Genomic DNA, 24210 nt, shown 5'->3' with positions numbered 1-24210 from the left:
GATAAGATAAATGATTTGTAGCGTGTGTGAAAATGTCATACCTGACCGGTTTTCGAACCCGGGACCTCCGGATGAAAGGCCGAGACGCTACCATTTGCGCCACGGAGAGTTTATTTCTTAATTGGCTTTATTGTTACTTCGTATACTTTTTTATTTATTAATAAATGGGCTTTGACAACTTCAATGCTTTTATTTTATAATTATTTATAAAATTCAAAACAACAGTATTTTAGAATTATTATTTTGAGATGCTGCTCTGATAAATGTTTGTTTTTATCAATCCTTTAGATAAAGGATAACAGGAGTTTTCATTCATCCGGTGTAATTACAACGATTGTAACTACTTGGATTCAACAAAAACGTCTTGCTTTTTAAATTAAAGTTTTTTTTTAAACACTTCAATTTAATTAAAGCTTCCTGTTAGCATAATGATATGAAGACTAATTTCTGAATTATTTTTCATTTTAAAAATGTTATTGCAATTTATTTTTTGTTTAATTAATGTAAATTATAATTTAGTTAAAAATAATAATTAGTTGCTACTAAAAATTATTTAGCAACAATTAATTTCAGTCGAGTATATTGACATGAAAAAAAATTACTCGAACTCGTTACGTATACCAGAATTTCCTGAGAGCGTCTATTCAAATTGAATTCTGTATTTCTAAATTTATTATTGCTAGCAGACCCTGCAATGCTTCGCTATTCCTAGATTTGAGTATATCTATATAGATTAAATGAACACAATTGAAAGTTTGATAAAACATTATCAAAATGAACTTACGGAACTTCACATAATTTAACCTTTCCCTTTTTACCCTTTCACCCTTTTCTCCCGTTCCTCATTTTCATTTTTACCATATACATTTCCCCCTTTCCACCTCTTCTCTTTCCGTCACACATTTCTCTTTCCCTTATTACCTTCAAACTCCTTTCCCCTATTTCCCTTTTCTTTTTTCATTTCCCCTTTCCATTACCTTTTCCCCGTTTTCCCCTTCTTCCCTTTATACTTTTTTCGATTTTTTCTTTCACCCTTTTTCCCGCGCGTAAATCGGTCCAGTAGTTTTTTAATCTATAGCGGACATACCTAACAGAAACATTGAAATGGAATCGTAAAATATTTATTATAGCGTGTGTTGCTTTTACGTCCAACAGATAGCGCTGTTTTTAAAAAAAAAACATGTTTTTACCTGTTACAGGTGTGACATCTTAGATATATAAATAGTAGGTATATAAAAACACGCGCTTATTCGAATGCAACGTTGTGTAAAAATTTCAAAGCAATCGTTGAACGTTCGGAGATTTAAGATTTTGAACAAAGGAACATTTACACTTATAGATTATTATCCAAAATTTTATAATTTAATTAATAGATTTTCAAAATTTCTTTTATTTACGCTGTATCATAACATTTGAATTACGTGGTTGGTACTTCTATCATAATGAGCGTCATTATGAAAGATTTTCATTACGATTCAAGTGTAAACCGATCAAAGGCTTACGCCTTAATGTGTCGGTTGTTTTAGGTAGATTTCATAAGAAAGCTACCTATAGTAATGGGTGCCATGATTCGACTTCAGGAAAATTTCGACATATCTTCGCGTTTCACATCCTCAGACCCCAAAATTACCGTCAGTTCAAAGGTTTAACTGACGCTAATTTTGCATCAACCACGTTCAAATTAATACACAAAATATAACGACTCAAAATCTCGGTCGCCTTCGTTAATGGACAAAAACGGCCATGGAGGTCCGATTTTGTCCATTTGGAACGGTTTTTTCGAAAAAACAATATATCGCTAAAACTTTCTTATTAAGTAAAATATCGAATTAATTTAAAGTTCCTACTATTCTTTGGATAAGGGCCTAAAACTTATCTCAGTAAAGTTTTTGGATATCACCAACTATTGGCCCAGGGGTTTGAAAAAATGGGGTTTCGAAGACAAAAAAGAATCATACCTCCCATTAATATATTTCATTGTTGCTTGTTTGCTTAAATGTTTTTCTATTCTTTATGGGATCCAATACCTTTCTAATTATTGTCTTATCCTTTTTTATATTTTCCATATTTGTATTAATTTTAAGCATTCACACCCCTTTAAACATTCTGGTTTTGTTACTGTATTGTCCGATTTTTAAATTACATTTTTTTATTGTTCGTAACTTTCTACTTCATTGAACGAAGTAAGGAAAGTATTTTAATCGTGAAAAATTTCGGTTTTAAGATTTGAACGAAAATATCCATTTTTACCATCCTTGAATCCATTTTGACTAGTTTCGGCGTGACGTCTGTACGTACGTATGTATCTCGTATAAATCAAAAACGATTAGCTGTAGAATGATGAAATTTTAGATTCAGGACTGTTTTAACATCTAGTTGTGCACCTTTCCTTTTGATTGCAATCGACTAATTCAAAAGTATCCAAAAAAGCCCAAAATCCAAAAACATCGGATTTTGATGTTTTTCTTAACTGCAGTAATAAGCTCGCATTGAGAGCCTTTCAACGATATATCACAAGTGGTACTTATTTTCATTGGTTCCGGAGTTATAGCAAAATAAAACTGTAATTAACGAAATATTTGGATATTAAAGGGAAGAGGCTTAGGTTGAATCCGACTTCATTTCCTTTTTTTTAACTTTTTTTAATTACTTAAACGTGTTGATTTATTAGTAATTATTATTAACCTCTGATTGTATAAAGATTTTTACAATAAATAATAATTCAATAACAAAAAAAAAGGAAAAAAATCAGAAGTTATTAGTGAAATAAAATTTTATGTACTTTTAAAAATGTGTATATGTAATTTAGCAGGCTTACAAGGAAGTCATGTGATGTCCACATCAGTTTTTTTTTTGTATTGTTGAAACTCTATCATGTATTTTTTAATTTATTTTTTTGTTATTTCTTTCATATTCATATATGTGTTTATTAATTACGAGTTTCAAATTTATATTTATCGTAACTGATTCCTCTGTACCTATTTTTCTACTAATTATGAATGTTAAAAATCGAAATGCGCAATGATTTTTTTCTATTTCTTTTATATCGGTTTGAAATGTTTTATTCTGTTTGTGTTTGTTTCTAACAAAAATGGAAACTTTTCAAAATTTTATGAAAAAAAAAATTATTTATACCGAGTTTTTCACGTGTGATATTGGCGCTGTCTGAGCTCATTCTGCTTACGTTAATAATGAAAAAAATTCATGCACACATAGGTCTGGGAACCGACTCTTTCGCTAGCCAATTACGGCTAACGAAAGAGTTCACCTGATTCTTAGACAAGGAAATAAAATCACACTAAAGTTATATCAACCAAAATTAAGGGGTAAAAATGATGATTTCTTTTGATTTTTTAGCTGAAAAATTGAATAAAATAAGTTTCTGAATAATATTTTCAGTAGTTTTTATAAAATCCGACGTAAAACAGAGAAATTTGTTGTCTAAAGTCACATTTTTTTACGTTTATAGTTTTTTTGTCTTCAGTCATTTGACTGGTTTGATGCAGCTCTCCAAGATTCCCTATCTAGTGCTAGTCGTTTCATTTCAGTATACCCTCTACATCCTACATACCTAACAATTTGTTTTACATATTCCAAACTTGGCCTGCCTACATAATGTTTTCCTTCTACCTGTCCTTCCAATATTAAAGCGACTATTCCAGGATGCCTTAGTATGTGGCCTATAAGTCTGTCTCATCTTTTAACTATGTTTTTCCAAATGCTTCTTTCTTCATCTATTTGCCGCAATACCTCTTCATTTGTCACTTTATCCACCCGTCTGATTTTTAACATTCTCCTATAGCACCGCATTTCAAAAGCTTCTAATCTTTTCTTCTCAGATACTCCGATCGTCCAAGTTTCACTTCCAAATAAAGCGACACTCCAAACATATACTTTCAAAAATCTTTTCCTGACATTTAAATTAATTTTTGATGTAAACAAATTATATTTCTTACTGAAGGCTCGTTTCGCTTGTGCTATTCGGCATTTTATATCGCTCCTGCTTCGTCCATCTTTAGTAATTCTACTTCCCAAATAACAAAATTTTTCTACCTCCATAATCTTTTCTCCTCCTATTTTCACATTCAGTGGTCCATCTTTGTTATTTCTACTACATTTCATTACTTTTGTTTTATTCTTGTTTATTTTCATGCGATAGTTCTTGCGTAGGATTTCATCCATGCCGTTCATTGTTCCTTCTAAATCCTTTTTACTCTCGGCTAGAATTACTATATCATCAGCAAATCGTAGCATCTTTATCTTTTCACCTTGTACTGTTGCTCGGAATCTAAATTGTTCTTTAATATCATTAACTGCTAGTTCCATGTAAAGATTAAAAGTAACGGAGATAGGGAACATCCTTGTCAGACTCCCTTTCTTATTACGGCTTCTTTCTTACGTTCTTCAATTATTACTGTAGCTGTTTGGTTCCTGTACATGTTAGCAATTGTTCTTCTATCTCTGTATTTGAACCCTAATTTTTTTAAAATGCTGAACGTTTATAGTAAATGGTTAAATGACTAATAAATGTGTAAAATTTTGTTATAAAAACTGTAGAGAATTTAATTCTGAGAAAATTAATGTAAAATTGCCCCGTAAAAAACAAATACAAGTTCACCAAATTTGATGTGTATTTTGGAGGTTTTTAAATCTCAAAAATATACAAAAGAATTTTCGGGTAATTATTATTGTTATTATTTAATAATTTTATTTATAAAAAATAAAAATAGGTTTAAATAATGTGTAAAAAAAATATTGCAGAGGAAAATTTAGTGAAAGATAAAAGCAACAAGTTTGGAGATGTGTATATATATACATACACACTGGTGTGTTGGTTAAGAAATTAGTACCTTAAACTTGCGGTAGCTTATATTAACTTAATGTAGGTAAGGGTTTAGTAATAAAATTAACATTATCTATAAATATCATTATTATTGGAGAAATCCCGGCCAGAAAACAAACATTTGTAAGTTTAAGTGCACAAAAGCCTGGATTATATTATTTGTATTGTTATTGAAACATACCTCTGTCTTTCTCTTTATATATCCACTGTCTCTTGTCGTATTTGTTTCGTACAAACAGTTCATACTGTAGATTCTCTCTCAGTCACTCCCTCGTTTACTCCCCTCGTCTTTCTATAATAACTAATATTCTACGCCATTTCCAGTAAGTCTTAACTGGATTTTATTCCTCTACTGCAGGAGCTTAATAATACCTACGTATCCAATTTAGAACGATGTGGGCAAACAGTCGGGTAAATTCGATACACACCATTTACCATATTAATAATATATTACGTAATATAAATGCAATATCGATAAACTGTATGCATGAAAACATATAAATACTCTCACATCTATACTCATAAACAAATACGTGCGCATTTATACCCATAACCTATCATATATATCAACATTTTATTAATTTTTTCAAAATTATCTCTAATTGGATAGTCTGAAGACTATCGCACAAAAATAAATGAAATTTATTTTGCCGCCAATAAAAATAGATATACGATAACATAACAATATAATTATTTAGGTTGACCTTCAACACAAATAATTTACTTAATGTTAGAGCAATAGTAATCGTGAATTATAACTTCTTACATTTTATTTTTAGGTAGATTTCATAAGAAAGGTATCTATTGTAATCGGTACCATGATTCGACTTTTGGAAAATTTTCATTTATCTTCGCGTTTTACACCCCCCAGACCTCAAATCCACCGTCAGCTCAAAACTTATATATATATATTGTGGACACGATATATATATAACTGCTGTAATTTTCCGCCAGTTACTTTCAAATTGATATATAACACATAACGATAAAAAATCTCGGTCGAGTTCGTTAATGCGCAAAATCGGACCGTAGGGATGGAAACGAGAGGGTTTTTACGAAATAAAAAACAAATTATCGCTATAACTTTCCTATTAAGTAAAATATCGAATACCTTTAATAATAATTAATACCTTTTTAAAGTTCCTGCTATTCTTTGGATAAGGGCCTAAAACTTATCTAGGCAAAAGTTTTTGATATCACCAACCATCATACAAAAAATATCACCAAAAAAAATCATACCTCCCGTAATTGGCACAGCATCGAACCGGTTTAAAGTGGTCGTTAGTCCTCTAAACATTACCTAAAAATGTTTTCTGAAACAATTTTTGTTATGACCAATCCTTTTCCAAGGGATGATCAAAATGTTGCTGGAATTGTAAGAAGATGGGGTTTGTCATACATGTGAAACTTTTTTCACATGCAACCATTATCGTATTGAGTAAATTTCAGCCGTCCACTTCGCCGATTTTGAATGGCGCGCCGTAACTTACGTAGAGTTTCGCAGTTGTGTTGGGCATTTATATTCGTTCCATGTGGCATGAAATCGATCAGCAGTATGCGAAATCGATCCCAAAACATTGTGGCCATCAGTTTGCGTGCAAATGGCTGTGGCTTGACCTTTCTCGGTCTGATTGGTGATTGAGGATGACGCCATTCACTTCACTGTCGTTTTCTCTCTGGCGTGTAATACGAAATCCGTGTTTTATCGTCGGAAACAATTGAATTAACTAACTCATCACCTTTTTCTGTATGGCGCATCATAAATTCCAAAGCAGATCTCGTTTAGATTTTTGTGACGTTCCGTTAAGACGTGCACAAACGTTTTGAAGCCTAAATGATCATGAACTGTGCGACCGATAACAGCTCTTCAATCATCAACGAAACAAAGGGCCAGGTCGGAAATCGTAGAACGATCTTCTCTGATCTTTTCTCTTCTCTTCTCTCTTGATTATCTTTTCTGATTTCATCATCGACCCGTTTCAACAAGTCCTCTGTGATTATCAAGGGCCTTCCCAAACGTTTTTCATCATGCAAATTAATTCTATTATTTCTGAACCCTGCATACCATTTTCAGAGTTTTCATTCATTCATTAAATTATTACTACACAGCAACCATCTGCCTGTCAATTTCAGCCGGCTTAACGTTTTGATGATTAAAAAACGTATGACTCCGCGTATTTCACAGTCGGCGGCAACATCGATTTTCCTATTCATGTTATAACGTAATCAAAGATACTACAACGCGACAATTTACAGACAACAGTGCAGTGTGTACATTACTAGCGTGGCCATGAACGATACAGGTTCGCCAATCTTAAGGAGAGAAATTTCCCAGCAGTCTTTACTTTAGAGATATCCCTCGTAAATAATACATCTATTTTTTTTTGTACCAAAAATCTCAAATAATGTTATAAAAATAATATTAGTTTGAAATCTTTTTTTAGAAGGATATTATATAGCTCAAAAACATCATTTTGCTTCGTAAAAACTTAATAAAATTAAGTTAATAAAATGTCAATAAATCGCAAATATTGTGTTATTTATACCTAAGTTTTTCGAATGTATTTTGTCTGCTTATATTACAGGCCGTGAATATAATCAATAAACAAATTTTTTGGTTAATCGATCATGTTTGTTTTTCTCAATTTTTTGTACAAAGTTGTTTTTTTTAATAAAAAAAAATAAAATAAAATAATTAAGAAGCTTCTTTTCAAATCCAGTACAGATCATTAAATACTGCTAAGTCGAAATTGATTAACTGTTTTAAATCCTCAATTTAAAGTTGCAGAGCACGTAAAAGGGTGAGTTAAACCGATGACTAACGATGTTGATTGTTTTGCATTTGAAAAGAAAATGTTGTGATATGTGCGTACATTGACTATGACATTAATTATATAGGACGTGCTCATACATACATAGGATTTCGATGTCGATTGAACTGTTTAATTTAATTGTGGGTGCACAAGGCCAAACAGATCGATCGATCGGGTGCGTGCATACATACACCAAAACAGTCGACTGAGGCAGTCATTTATGCAGGTGCGACGATCGTGTTTTAAATTTGATAAACAGAAATGGGTGAAATTTCATTATCTCAGATTTTACTACACAGAATTATTTTAAAGGAAAATTAAATAAAACATCTACCCTATTATAAGTCCATAAATTAAAAAATAGTGGCGGAGTGGTAGTTTCTCAGCCTTTCATCCGAAGATTCTGGGTTCGAATCCCGGTCAGGCATGGGATTTTTCATATGCTAAGTCTTCATTCTCATAGGCAAAATGACCGTAGCAGTCGATGCCCGTCATGTTATAAAAAATTACACATATACACATACACACACACATATATATATATAATATTATATATTTATTAAAAAAAACAAAAAAAAAACACTTCTTCGATAATGTCGATTAAAGAGAAAATGTTATAATGATTCCAGTGAGCATCCGACCAATAAGAAGAAAAAGACTGTTCAGTTGTAAATATGTACCGATTCATTGACTGCTATGTAGAATACGTTGGGAATTATAAATGGAGGATTTCTTTTTAAATAATTACTGGCCGATTAAGGAACGTTTTTTGAGTCATCTGTCGTATTTAAGCTCAATTTCATAAGGGTTTTTTTTAATAAAATAAAACATTTCGGGAATTTCAGATCGTTTGTTTGTACAATAGCCGCCACGTAACGGCAACCTTGAATGATCAGCCCGCACGTTGCTGTTATACTATTGTTCTCTGAAATATTCATCTCTTAGTAGCATAAACTTGATGCAATTGTTGTGTACGAAGCAATGGATTTTTGTGTGTTGTTTAGAATATTAAGAAAGTGACATCATGTTTCAAATACAAAACAATTAATTTATTTTTGTTTTTCTTTTGCTTTTCCATGTATATAGTTCTCTCTTTTTCCGTTCAGCCTCCGAAACCGCTGCTTCACAGGATGATTTGTATGAATGTAAATAAAGTTTAGTCTTGTACCGTCACAGGTCTACCATCCTGAGATGCGGGGTTAATTGAAAGCGAACTACCAAAGAACACCGGTATCCAAAATGTAGTATTCAAATTCGTGTAAAAATAACTGACTTTACTAGGATTTGATCGTTGGAACTCTCAACGAGTTTACCGTTAAGCCAATCCGGTTGGGGATGTATATAAAGTACAGTTCTAGGGTTCTGCCTTTCGGTACGGTTCTTTAGGCGCGTGTCAATTAATGCACGATACGATATTTTGTTAAAGATTTTTATCGTGGTTTACGGTAAACTTTTTAAAGTAGTTCGTTCACGTCCGAATAGTTATGGCTGAATTTAAATCTGTTGTAAAGGGTAAAAAACTTCGACGACAAGCGCGCGAAATTGTAAACCACGAATATGATTTCAAAAAGAAAGAATCTTTAGCGGTAGGAAAATTAAAAAATGACAAGTATTTAATTGCTATACAAAAGTGTGAAGAGAGAGTTGTAGCTGCCTGTAGCATTTGCAGGACTCAGGTTCAAAACGTAACCCACCGGTTTGGTCTAGTGGTTAACGCGTCTTCCCAAATCAGCTGATTTGGAAGTCGAGAGTTACAGCGTTCAAGTCCTAGTAAAGCCAGTTATTTTTACACGGATTTGAATACTAGATCGTGGATACCGGTGTTCTTTGGTGGTTGGGTTTCAATTAACCACACATCTCAGGAACGGTCGAACTGAGAATGTACAAGGCTACACTTCATTTACACTCATACATATCATCCTCATTCATCCTCTGAAGAATTATCTAAATGGTAGTTACCGGAGGCTAAACAGGAAAAAAGAAAGGTTCAAAACGTAAGAATAGAAAAAATAGAACTTATTTGACCCGAAGGCCAGAATGTTCGTTCATCACCTCGAAAAAAAAGTCACCGGAACCTTACCATGAAAAGGTTAAAATAAATCGAAGGTGAATATTGGAGCCAAGAATCGTTAATAAATCCTTCGACAGGATCTTTCATCGTCTCTTTATGTAGTGACAGTTACACTGAAGTTAGTGATGATAGCGAGGAGAGGAAGTGTACGGATAATTCATTTTCCAGTAAGTCATTAGTTACAATAACAACTATCTATCGCAATATTTATGTTGTAATTAATAATAAATAATATTTTCTCATCTGTTATTACATTTTACAACGTACAATACAGTATTGGCTGACTGCATTTCATTTCAAAACTGAAACATTCATTTGTTAAAAATAGCACAATTGTTTGGTAATGGGGATTATTAAGAGCGCGGAATATGTTTTTACGTCGGGTAGTAATCTTAGCTACGCTAAGCTCGCCGTTACTCGGCGGCGACAATATGTGCCTTATCAGAAAAAGAAATATACATTAATAGCATTTGATAAACCTGACTATTACAATGTACAATTTACGTAATCATTACATTGTTTAAGATAAAAAGGAGTGTAGAATTCAACGTTATAGAAGGTTCATATCAATAACGCTATAGTATTAGGAGTAAGACAAGTCTATTTTATTTTCCAGGTTATATCTAAGTAAGGATAACAAACAAGATGATCTTAATTTTTTTTGAAATAACTGTTTAAAGTATCATGATTTTTATTATTTTCTTACGGACATTTGAGAAGATTATTAAACTACAGACAAACAAATACCGTTATGCAAATTTATTATTTTCTGATCGGTAGAGATTGTTTGTGTTTATTTAATAATATCTTGTTTGTACGTAGATATTTACTTTCCGAGCCGCTTTCGAGAAAGAGCCTTCATATATTTCCACGCGATACCCCTATCACTTCTTTATTGTATAAGAGACTACCCTGTCTAAAATATTCAGTCGATCGGTTATTCTACTGTAATATAACAAAAATACAATTCTTATTATTATTTAATTTAATTTTAAGTAATTAATTTGAAAAAAAGAGGATTTCGATATAGCTAGTTTTAACGGTCTGTTCGCTTTCTTTTTGATTTATTAGAATCCCTTTTGTAACAAGTCGACCGTTTGTTTTATCAGTTTAACAATTATCGGTCATTATTAACTACATAATTAACTAGATAAACTGCGTAATAATTAATCATCGACAAGTAAATTAACAAATTCGTAAATCTACCTGAATAATAATTAATATATCCATTGTTTACGTTCACTATAAATCCCCATTCCTACGATGTCATAGGCTATTTAATCGATGTCCCTATAAAATTTTTAATCATTTCTTTTTGAGTATTACTTTAAAAATTCGCGATTTGTCTCTGCCGATAAGCTTAATTATAACGAAAGGCTTGAGTTGGTCTTCTTTTTTTACTGTGATGTGCGATATATCGTTCAGTAATTAAGGAGACAAACGAAAACAGCGAAAACCCATTTAATTGAATTGAAATGTTTGTTTCTCATTTTGGCAAACCTGACATAGAAATTATCAGGTTTTCGAAAAGAATTATCATTATTATAATCTCTTTTGTTTATTTAAAAATGTCCGTTCCTCTTCAAACGTGTATCATAGAAGAACAGCGTACTGAGATATGACTTTTATTCATATAAGTACATCGCAGCACAAACATTACACAGATGACAACATATACCAACCACTACATAGCAACACAACAACATCTTGCAGTATCTCTTCTTGAACTTAAACTCGGTGGTGCTGCGACACGTTACGAAACGCCGATGGGTGGATGGCTCTACGTAGTGAATCGCAAACGATGTCCTCTAAGCGCTTGGGCGAACCCAGTTGTATGTAGTTCTAGTCTCCGTACGCGTGGATTCGTAGAGGTAATCCCTATTCCCTCGGTACGTAAAACCAAAATTATTAGTCCTGAAAAAAATCCTATGATGGTTAGTGGTCCATCTGAAAAACCACCATCCGATGTCATGTGAAAAGACATTCAGATTTCGTTGTTTGACGAGGATAATAACCGTATTGAAGGTAGTAGTTTAAATGGTGACTCAACTCGTCCACAATATAAAAACATCAGATTTGTAGCTATCCAAAAGCATCAGGAAGGGGTGGTTGTCTTCAAAGTTATCACCTTTCCTGATAAATAAAGTCATAAAAGGTGCAAGCGGTTCACCAAAAAACTCAGGAAATTAAGAGACGGATTGATACTGGTTAAGACGTTTATTGACGAACAGAATCGATCACTTGTTTCTCATCAACATGGCTGGTATCAACACAATAGCGGTATGCCACAAATCCTTGAATATCAGCCGAGAAGTAATCTTTTGCCGGGACGTTTTAGAAATCGATGTTACTGGGAATGCCGATGCGCTTCGTCTCCAAGGTGTTGTAGAAATAAAAAGAATTATGAAACATCACAGCGGAACGGAGGAACCTACTCCCTCTCTTATACTAATGTTTAAACTTCCCGTACCAACAGAAAAAATAAGAGTAGATTACATGTCTATTTAAGTACGGCCTTTCATTCCCAACCCTCGGTGATCTTTTCAATTTCAAAGGTACGGTCACCCTACAACTTGTTGCTCGAACACTGCAATATGTGCTAGATGTGCCAAAGAAGGTCAAAACGACTCTTGATTGCCAGGAGGAGGAAAAATGTGCTAACTGTGGTGGATTACATTCAGCTCGCTCACGAGATTGCTCAACGTTTAAAGAAGAGAAGGAAATTCTCAAAATTTGTATCGAGCAGAAGCTATCTTTTCCGGCCGCAAGAAGAGAATATAAAAAGACGCTGAATTCATGGAACCTGGTTAAAGCATTTCTTTTGCCGCCGCTACATCAAGGAAAGCCCCTGAAAATGCGGATCCTACAGCGAGTTAAAATAGCTTGTTCAGATGTTATCTGATCAAACTCCTTCGCTCACTGCCACTATTGTAGAACTGATAGAAAAATCATTAGGTCCATAGTTTACAGAATGTGAAACCACGGTGAGTAGAATCCCTTCAAAATTTCCTTTGCTCAAGGTTTTGCCTTTTCGGACAGGTGTCGATACAGCTGGCGGTAAACAATCTAATAAGCTCCCTGTTAAGGTAGCTCACAAAAAAGTTGAAATACACTCAAAAAGATATGAATGAACTAAAAAGCCGCGAAAACAATATCTTTGACAGACAAAAGATTACGACAGTGAAAAACAAAGACGTAAGATTTAAGCCAAAAGGGAATGCAAGATGTCGGAAAAAAAGAGGAAATCGTCCTCGGGAAGAGCGAAAGAATATTTGAAAAATAGTAAATAATAAAATACAAGGAAAAACTTGATCTGATGTATCCAAGATGGGTGAATTCTAAATAAACAAAAAATCCTTCCAGATATGACGGACGTAGTGGTACAAATTTGTACCACTACAAGGTTTGATGGGACGGGTTGAATTGGGTAAACACCAGATTTGCGCAACGCATACCTGGTGCTTCGTAGATTAGGAACGGGAAGGGTAGCTCTCCAGCTGAGGAATAAGCTGGTTATCTAGAAGAGGAGATCGGCGTGTCCTGATGATGCTAGGGAGACCCCGGTTGGATGCTCCTATAGGGGCTAGACAGGGAGAGAAGCTGCTGCCACGACACCCTGAGGTGACTGAGTTATGCTTAATTTCCGAGCTGGTTGCCTTGTGGGTGTTTCCAACCGAAAAAAAAAGACGTATTGAGAGCAGCTTTTCGACATCAGTTATTGTTCATTGTTCCTAGAAACAGTATTTTAATGTCAAAGATATTTCTAGTAAATTAAGCTTATATTTGTGACCGGGTAAACGTTTCACAATCAGTTACGTTTTAAAATCCCATTTTACCCGTTTTTTTAAATTTCTTACTTTATTAACCGGATTTAGTTGTAAAACTTTTATTGTTAAATTCCCTATAAAATGAGAGAGGACTATTGAAGCTGTACAAAAAAACTACTGATGATATCACTAATAAAATACCAGAAAAGATTACAGGAATCACTAAGTGATTTCCATCTTAATTCACAGATATCCATCTAAAACAATATCTTTTGCAGTGATATTCATTTAGAACGTGTATCATATTAAGCGGTATACAAACAGATTTGTCAATTATACGTATTCTGAAATCAGCAAGTGTTTCAAATTTGATTTTAAAAATATTGAAACAAAAATGATTTAGAAACAGTAAAAATATTTCTTTAAACAATTTTTAAAAAAATTTGTTTTCTTTTTTCACCTAATCTATGTTATTTGTATTCATAGACAGGAATAATAAAATTATCGATAAAACGTTTTCATCATCGGTTATCTCGTCAGATTTTTATATAAAAATTATGATCATATTACAGTTGAAAAAGAATAAAAACAAATTTGGTTTCATAATGTCGGACATAAATTTCCAACTTAATGTAGGATTGTATTTTTTTTAGTTATAAACAGATTCATCTAGTTTTAGTTTCAATCGAGTGTAACATGATTCGTTTTTAGATTTTTGTAGCATTATAATAACATCCATTAAAATGAAAGTTAAAAACGTAATTAATACAAATTCAGTTATTAAATTATATATAAAATATAGCTACAGAGACGCCCTACGGGCGGGTTACCCTGGTGGGCGGCGTCTCGGAATGGGGATTATTACGTGTACCACTTGTGTAAAAATATTTTTTTTGAATGATGAAACTTTATATAACGAAAGTTGAATTAGAATTTTAACTATAGAATTGATACTAACGAATCAAAATTTTATGCTAGTGATCGGCACATTCCGGTGCCTACGTTTTGGTTATAGTTCATTATTTTATGAAGAAAAACAATCGCATAAATAAAATAATATATTATTAATATATATTTAGCATATATATCGATATATAATAATGTAAATTGTATACACTTGACCACCACGAGACGTGTACTAAAAAATGGGGATTTTGCGTTAGTGATCGGCTCATTCCGTGCACGGACACACATACAAATATCCTTAAATAGGGTTGGATACTAAAATGGAACAATCAGCAAACATCACTTCACTAATGTTTACCGGTTGAAACTGATATGAGCAACCGTATCGATTTGAAGTATCAAGAGAGGTTAAGATAGTTTATTCGATACCCACTATATAGGCAAATTTAAACATCGCCCCTCTTTACCACCGGTAATATAATAAGCGATGTTATGGTTGTAGTAGTTTTGGTCGTGAATAGACAATAGTAACTGTCTATGTAAGTAATTGCTTAGTCGGTAACACAATTAAATCGAGCCACTTGTTAACAGTGCTCGTAACGAAAGAAAATAGTTTTGTCATTGATAAGCTGTATATTACGATTCCCATAATGGAGAAAGCGTGTGGTTTTATACCGTATTAAAATTTTACTGAATTATTATTCTGAATTTCAAATCGTTTGACAGTTGAAATGATAAAGAAAATTATCGGCCTATTTTCCCTGTGAAGCAATTTTAACGTTTCATAATTTCATTAAAAGATTACATAAAATGTTTAAAGTATATTTGAAAACAAACTTTTTTCCGTTATTTAAGTATTTGGAAATGCCGGCCTCCGTGGCGCGAGGGATAGCGTCTAGGCCTTTCATCCGAAGGTCCCGAGTTCGAATCCCGATCAGGCATGGCATTTTCACACGCGCAACAAATCATTCCATCTCATCCTCTGAAGCTATACTTAACGGCCGTCCCGGAGGTTAAACAAACAAAAAATAAATAAATAAAAACACAAAAAAATATTTGGAAATGAAGTTGTAAGCCGGCGTCTTTGTTTTACGAGCAACAAACCGTTTACATAATACTCGTATACTCGTATCATCTATTGATTTTACTTTCGTTGCATTGGTTTTCTTAGTATAACAGTACAGTACTTTTAAACAATTTTTTTTTCTTCCCTTTCCTAAATTTTTAATTTTTATTTATATTTTCTTACTTAGTTTATCATAAATAATGGTACTAGTTTTTAAAAAAATATTCTTATAATAATATTAAAAGCAAGTACTTGAATGAAGTTATCTAAAAGCTATTCAAAGATTTAAATACGGTCGGTCAAAAACACATCCCTGTTGGCGAAAACAATGAGAAAAGATTAGTTATTAGACCATTAACTGAGAATATTTTAAAACTTTCTCATCGGAGTAAATTTTAGCTAGATTAAATAACGGTAATCGTTTTCTTAGCGGTTTGAAGAGAGTTTAAAAACGAAAATGAAATTATAGTTACATTTAAGGAATAATATACGTACAATTGAATAATAATATAAAATTTCACGATTTTTTAACGTTATTGTAAAACAGGTTATTAAAATTCAAACCTATAGGTAAAGATATTACTCTACTGTTTGAAAATAATAGACGTATACAAATCATACAAAGCTATTTTTCAAGTATTAAAATTCTCTTCTACTGCTTCTAACGCCACAGCAAGAGTGAAGTGTTATCATACTAAGTACAAAAAGGTAAAAGAAAATTACCGCACTTTAAAACGCAATTTAATTTTCCAATTAGTACCAGCTAGACATCTGAAATTTCAAATTATTAAAACTGTGATAATAGTACGATATGTACTTCGTATTTTTAACAAGATACGATTAAAAATAAAATATTTTTTTACTAATTTGTTTTTTTAATTTTCATGTAATGCTTAGTAGGTAAAGCTTTCTGACTGACAAGAGACAAATTAAATAAAAATTAGAACAGCAAATGTGTTTAATAACAGATGTAAATAGCAGATATATGTTTAAAACTAATTTTAATACAATTAAAAAGAGTATTGCTGTGTATTTAAACACCGGTAAAGAAAAATAATATATATATATATATATAAAACGTGTATATTATAAAATATTGTCGCGTGTTCGCGGCTCGATAAGGATATTAAGATATTGACAATTGAAAATGTTAAATTCATAATTAATTAATTAAATTAAATGTATAATTCATATAATTACTGGCCTCCGTGGCGCGAGTGGTAGCGTCTCGGCCTTTCATCCGGAGGTCCCGGATTCAAATCCCGGTCAGGCATGGCATTTCACACGCAATCATCAGAATTTATTTACAGGTAATTAGATATTGAAAATCAGAATTCAGTTACATTGACAAAAGACATTAGCATGACTGCTAGTCTTAACACGTTTAACCACTAGTCCTGTATTAACAATAGTACAATAGATAAGACTAGTATAAAGTTCTTTCATTGCAAACATATTTGCTGTTCACAAATAAAACTACCCTAAAAATGTACGAATGAAATTTAGTCCATTATCTCTTTCACTTATAGTTCACTTACAGTCTTTCACTTAACATCTATTACAGTTACTTATAGTAACTAACCGAACCGCTTGTTATTTTCATGTACTGGGATTACTCGTGACATGACCCTAATCACGTCGAGCTTGTATGCACTAGAAATTCGCTCTTTCACTGACTTTCTCGTAGAATACTCGTTTCAAACTCACGAAATGACTCCTCGCTTAGAATTCTCTGGCAGACTGGCCGTCAACTGGTCTTCCCCGAAGTATTTATTTATACTCCTATCCTTTTTACCTGCAGGACCGGTCCCAACTTGCGTGAAAACGATCGTTCGTCCTCAAATTTTCCCATGAGGTTCCAGACGTGGGTCCGGTAACTCTTTTCACGGAACAACATCTGTTTAGGTATGTCAGTGGGCAGTATTACAAAGGACGATTGTTAAACGGACCTGTTACCTTAACTAAAAGAGTTTCTTTTAGCCCCTATCTGGATTCCTCTCATTATTATATTTTCTACTAGTTTTATTTTAATTAGCCGGAATACGTTTCTCAGGTTCGTTATACCGGTCTTGTTACAATGTTTATTATTCCGTAAAAAATAAGTTATAACGGGAAAGATTAAAGATACATTTTTAGTTAGGTGTTTGTTTTTTCTTCTGTTACTTTTGCTTTGATTACGAACACACCTGTAAGGGAAAATAGTGAAAGAATTCATTCCTGTACTTCTTCCTTCATCTTTGGATAATTCTCACCAACATCTTTGACGTCGCGTGCCAGGACTGTTCATGCTGCAGGGTAGTTCCTTTGATGTCGCAGGGAGTGATGTTACCGGGAGACCGTAAATCGGTCTAGCGATAAAAACAGTCTCAGTAAATCAGCTGATTTCGAAGTCGAAAGTTCTCAGGTTTAAATCCTAGTATAAGAAGTTGCTAAAATTTGAATTTGAATTCTATATCATGGAACCGGTGTTTTTTGGTGATCGAGTTTCAGTTAACTACACGTCTCAGGTGTAGTCGGCCTGATTCTATTACGAGACTACATCTCACTTACAAGTCACGAAAAAGAGACGCGACTGCCTATGGGCCCCGAATCCAGAAAACTGCTTCGGTGTTAGGAGACTTCCGGAATATCGATAAATAACTAACTAATTAGAAGTAGGCGTAATGAATTCTCTCAGGCAACGTTTTCTCTTTTAAAAGTGTGTTGTAAAAACCGGTCGCATTCGAACACGGTGTGTTTTGTGGTGTAATTCCTTTCGTATTGATCACACTAGTCGTAAGATCACGATGTCTGTGCGTACAAGTTACAGCGACCGCGAAAGATCTGGAAGTGGTTCAACTCGTATCCCGGTTCCCCCTGTTTGTGATCCGGCCATCTGTGGTGGTCCAGATCGGTCCATCGATACTTCATCGACTGTTCCCATCACTCCTGCCTCATCCAAACAAGCGAAGTATTTAAATATGTAGTAAATCACTGATTCTCTATTTTCGACATTAACGATAAATTTTCATCGCTGACATTTTCTCTTATGTTTATTACTTAGGGCTGGAAATTTTAGTTTCTATCTATTTTAATGGATTATTTTTTTTTCTAAATTAAAACAAAAACTCTACCTTTTTACTCTTTGATGTAGTACTTTGATCGGCTTTGCGTAGTTATATCGTAAAATACGTAGTTATAAGTAATACCAAGGTGGCTACGGTCAGAGCAAACGCTTCTTTAAGAATTAGGTTTATTAAAGATACATTTTTATAAATTGATATTTATAGAGTAAATATATATTCGTCAGAAGTCTAGAAATCTTAAATATATTCGTCGTAATTCTGTCAGGAGTATTTGAAATAGTATTGGCATTACTAATAGTACAGCGGAAGGGATAGTGTACTGCGATAGGACGTCGAGGTAGCAAGAAGCCAATCGTAATCCGTATCCACATGGTATTCAACTGAATTTTCGAAACTTTCTTGATTATTAATATTTTATGTCTAAGATGAACAAACAAGGTGTTTGTTGATATATATTTTTTAAAACCTGTAACCATTAAAGGATACTTATAAATCGATAGTTTAATAAGGCGAATCGATATAAATCTGCAAGTCACATCGGTGTCAATTTTTAAAGTAAGGAAACATTCACCATTATTTGCTTCGTAAATTGCAATTTTTGTTTTTGTACACTTTTTACCCGTCCTTTTTCACACCTTCTTCAGTCGACATAACTTTTAACTGGCAGTGTAAGTATGGAGCCTGCCTGTACAGTTCGTCTCATTAAAAGATTCTACCACAAATTTATCCTCCTGATTTTCAACGTCCCTTTGTAACCATATATTTCAAAGGTTCTTTTCTTATTCTCTTTCGTTTTTGCTTTTTTCCGTCATACGAGGACAAAACCCTACACGTCATACAAGTATTATCAAGAATTTCTTTGTAACTCTTAAATTTTTTTTACCTTCGGGTATGTATTGCTTCAGAGGATGAGATGAATCGCAATTTTTGTAGCGTGATGCCATGCCTGACCGGGATTCGAACCTCCGGATGAAAGGTCGAGACGCTACCACTTGTGCCGCGGAGGCCGGCAAATTTATTTTTCCGTATAAACTTATTATGCTTATTAATATAAAAAAAAAGTTCAAAATATAACATCGTTTCGTGGGGTTCTGTAAAAAAATACCGATTGAATTTTTAAGGCACAAAATAGCCTGTCGTATCAAATAGCGCCCATAATTTTGAATAATGGAGACTGATATTTAAAAAAATATATATTAAAAATTATAACATCCTCCTGCACGGGCCGATTTTGCTAAAAACGAATAGTTAACTTATTCTTAAAAGTACCAAGCCAATTTCTATCAAACCAGATAATGGAACTGTTTTCGTGTGATTCAATAACTCAGAGTTATGACAAAGGATTTTATTGTATATCCACTACAATTTTTAATAGATTACGGAGTCGTTTGAAAAATCTTCCCGCTGATTTACTTAAAGTAAAATTAAAAGATTCTCCTTTACTTAAACAATATGATTCTAATCAGGAGCATTTTTAAAAATTAATATTCAATAAAAGAAAAAACTGATGTGAACACCACATGATTTCCTTGTACGCCTCTCTCTTTTTCTGTTTAGCCTCCGGAACCACTGTAAGGTATTACTTCACAGGATGATATGTATGAATGTAAATGAAGTTTAGTCTTGTACAGTCTCAGGTTGACCATTTCTGAGATGTGCGGTTAATTGAAACCCAACCGCCAAAGAACACCACATCGTGGTGTTCAAATCCGTATTAAACTGCCTTTATTGGGATTTGAACCTTGGAATTCTCTACTTCGAAATCAGCTGATTTGCGATGACGAATCAACCCAGTGGGTTTCCTTGTACGCCTATTAAATTACATATACAATTTTTTTTTTTTTTGAAACGTACATCAAATTTTGTTTCATTGATAACGTTTTATAATTTTCATTTTTTAAAAATTATTATTGAGGTATTATTTATCGTAAAATATCTTTTACAATCAGAGGTTAATAATTATTAATAAATCTAAATATTTAAATTAAAAAAAAGTTAAAAAAAACAAGGGGATGGAGTCTGATTCGAATAGATGTGACTTTTAAGATCCAAATATTTCATTAATTAAAATTTTATTTGGCTATAACTTTGTAACCAATGAAAATAAGTACTACTTTTGATACATCAACGAAAAGCTCTCAGGGCTTATTACTACAGTTAAGAAAAAGTTCAAAAACTATATTTTTTTTAGATTTTGGGCTTTTTTGGACACGTTTGGTTCAGTTGATTGCAATCAACAGGTAACGTGCACAACTACATGTTACAGCAGTCCTAAAACCAATATTTTAAAATCCTACGACTAATCGTTTTTTAGTTATGCGACGACATACATACATCACGTCGAAACTAGTCAAAATGGAATTACGAATGGTTAAAATGGATATTTCCGTTGACGTGAAAACTGGAATTTTCCGCGATTATAATAGTTCCTGTACTTCGTATCAGGAAGGACAGGATGATTCAAAGAAAAAGGGGAAATTAAAAAATTAAATAACGTTAATGAAAAATTTTTTTCACAAAATGCATTTTATTTCATGTAGTTGTACAAATGTTGCCATTTTAGGATACATACATTTTAGTTTATTTTTTAAAGATGACATCTTGCAGGTGACCTCACGAAGTCTCTTCGTTAAATTGTTCACGGTTTGACGTAACATCTCAACTGGAATTTCCGCAATTGCTTCTTGGATCTTTGCCTTCAGTTCTTCCGTTGTAGCAGGTATACTGTGGAACACTTTGCTTTTAAGGTGACCCCACAAAAAGTAATCGCAAGCTGAGACATCAGGCGATCTGGGAGGCCATCTAATGTCACCGTTTCGTGAAATGACACGTTGTCCAAACAATCGGCGTTCAGCTGCCATCGATATTCGTGCAGTATGTGACGTTGCTCCGTCTTGTTGAAACCAGCCTGTGATAAGAATCGGTGGAAATCTCTTTTGTTGTTCCACAACAAAGGTTTCAAGCACGGCTACGTAACGAGCAGACGTCACTGTAATCGCAAGACCGTTGTCATCCTCAAAAAAATAAGGGCCTATAACACCGTAAGATGACGTAGCACACTACACGGTCACTTTCTGGCTGTGCAACGGACGCTGGTGTAGCTGCGTAGGATTTTCTTGTGCCCAGTATCTGAGATTTTGCTCGTTAACAAATCTACAAAGGTGGAAATGCGCTTCGTCTGACATCCGCAGTTTGTGAACAGACTCTTCGTTATCATTTATCTTTTGAAGCATTACATTACAGAATTGTGCTCGCACAACTGCATCGTTCGGTTTCAGTTCCTGGACGATCTGCAACTTGTACGGATGGTATTGCAAGTCCTTCACTAACATTCTTCGAACGCTTGAACTATGCGATTGTAAAGATGCTGAGAGACGACGGATTGACCGATGTGGACTTCGTGTGACAGCATCTTGTAAAGCTTGAACATTCTGTGGTGTACGGACGGTTCGCTCACGGCCTGGAGGTTTCTTTTTCATTGCCGAACCGGTTTCCTCAAAATTAGATCTCCATGTTTTAATCGCACGTGCTGATGAAACACGGTCGTGCCGTCCCAGATTAAAATGGCGGTGAAATTCTCTACGCGCTCACTCCACACTGTCATTGTTTTTGTAAAACGCTTTGATAGCAAATTGCACGTTGCGGCTCCATGGCAACTCCAAGGCTCCATGAGAACTAAATGGCAGGTTAGGTTAGAGAGGCTGGCGCCACTTATCAAGTGGTATCAATCGCCCACGGCTACCAACACAACTTTCAAAGTTTCCCGTTTCTTTGAATCACCTGTATAAAAACGTATATCAGTTATTACAATGTATTTATCATTAATTAATTGAACAACTCTTATGAAGGTTCTATTACACTTTCCGTCGATCAGACCAGTAAAAATCTGAAACAGTTTTTTTCATCATTCTAGTAGCACATTACTTATTCCTGACGTGATCTGTATAATTTATTATTGTGTATCAATAATAATAAAATTTTATTAATTTATTTTCTGCATATAAGTTTTTGGAGTTCGTACTTATTTATTTTTATGTCTTGATTACTTCATCCATCTTTTGTTAATTTTATCAGATTTAATAACCGCAGTAAAAATAACATTATTTTTTATTTAAAATCCTAAAATTTATTTACGTAACCGAGTAAAATTTTATTTCGTTGAAAATACACATTTCGTATATCCGGATGAATAAATAAGTTAACGGTATAATAAGATTTGAACCAATCATTTCATATATCGGTATTGAAATTAAAGATCGTATATTTGTAGGAAGTTAGGGAGTCGCCCAACTTCTGGAGCACAAGGAATAAAGTGATAGCAAATAATGATATCGATCTTTTTATGAGCAATAATCGAGGTGAATAATAATGATCGGGTGGCGGTGTGGGGAGGTTGGGGCTTGATCTTCAATCGCTGATCGTTTTAAAAAGTATTATTGTACTGTAATATTTGCGGTACGTGTATATTCTCGTGTGTATATTATTTTTATTTTTCGGCCTTGTATTTCAATTCTGTTTACTTAACAGTTTTACGAGCAATAAATTATTATTTACCACAGCAATTGTTATAACTTACTTAAATCACTTCTGACCGAAATATCTGTGAATCCCTTTTGTGTTTCTTGGAAAACATGATTTTATCTTATTCTTAATATAGAGTTCTCAATTTATTTCTTTATTTTATGTGATTTTTACGTTTTTAGTACTTTATCCGTTTTCCTCTTTTATGTGCAATTATGTTATTTTTTTTTTTAGTTAGAAAAGAATAATAACAACTAAAAAAATTGTTTTTGACTTACTACATGTAAGTTTTTGACTACTCGTAGTTTTTTCAAACCGAGTGTAATGAAATAAGGTATTTTGTATTTTTTACTGTTACTGAATTTTCGTGTTGAACATGTAAGTTGGAGTTTGTATTATTCGATTCTGTATTAACAAACCGTTAATATTTATACGATTTCAAAACATAATTTACATATGCGTATATATTTTTTATGCGCTCAATTAGTTGAGTATTAGATTTTTTTTTTTATTTGGGAGGGGGAAAAACGCTTTTGCGTTATCACCACCAGGAACAAACATAATGCAAATATTACAAAAAAATCATATTTAAATAATTATTAAGTAGTCGAATACAGTTGCACGGCGTTAAGGAACTATAAATAGTGTTATCGTATTGTTTCCTAGAATATCTAGAATGTTAGCTCCTAATTTAAATTTACAATTCCGCATAACACAAACAGTCCAAAAGGATGTGGTGTATCGTTAGTTGGCAGTCGAAGCGAAAATAACGGGTTTATCGTTCTGATTTATTATTTGTCCATGCGTAAGATTAGTATGCTCTATTCGTAAACGGCAAATAAAAACTTCTCGACGAAGAAGACGTTTTGAGGTATCGGAGTTTATTATCCACTGTTGCAGTCCGGTCACCTTGCACCTTCCTGTAAGAGTGTGTTTAATAATAGTAATAAAATCGGAAAAAATCCAAAATCCAATTTTTTTGATTTTGGGCTTTTTTGAACACTTTTCGTCCAGTCGATTGCAATCAAAAGAGAAGGTGTACAACTAGATGTTTTAATGCTCTAAAGATGTTATAATGTTCTAAATCCAAAATCTCAGCATCCTACAGCTAATCGTTTTTGAGTTATGAGAGATACATACGTACGTACACGACGAAAC

Source organism: Lycorma delicatula, chromosome 12 (genome assembly GCF_047948215.1).
Source record: "Lycorma delicatula isolate Av1 chromosome 12, ASM4794821v1, whole genome shotgun sequence".
NCBI classification, from domain to species: domain Eukaryota; kingdom Metazoa; phylum Arthropoda; class Insecta; order Hemiptera; family Fulgoridae; genus Lycorma; species Lycorma delicatula.
The sequence above is the reverse complement of the archived record's forward strand: the minus strand, read 5'-3'. Positions refer to the sequence as shown.